Here is a 410-nt window from a genome sequence, read left to right as displayed (position 1 = left end):
ATATCGATGGTTGCTCCAACAGTAGCCATGAATGTCCTTCCAAATATCAAAGACATCTCATGATCCTTATTCATCTCAACAACTTGAAACTTAGCAGGAACAACGCATTCCCCTACTTGAACATGAATTCTGTGGATGGTTCCATATGGGACTGCTCTGGAAGAGTTTGCAAAGGTCAGGGTCAGCTGAGAATGCTCAACATCAGCAATACCAAAATTGTCTACAATAGCCTTTGAGACGAGATTCACACAAGAACCAGAGTCACAAAGAGCGTCCTTGAAGGTTGTTCCTGCGATGGAACATGGGAAAACAAACTTTCCAGGATCATCAACCTTAGGCAATACCTTCAGTGCTGGTGTAGACAGTGCTTTGGTATAGAGGACCTTGATCTCCTCTTGAGTCTCTCTACA

The sequence above is a fragment of the Brassica oleracea genome, chromosome C3 (assembly GCF_000695525.1).
Source record: "Brassica oleracea var. oleracea cultivar TO1000 chromosome C3, BOL, whole genome shotgun sequence".
NCBI classification, from domain to species: Eukaryota; Viridiplantae; Streptophyta; class Magnoliopsida; order Brassicales; family Brassicaceae; genus Brassica; species Brassica oleracea.
Note: the sequence above shows the minus strand (reverse complement) of the source record.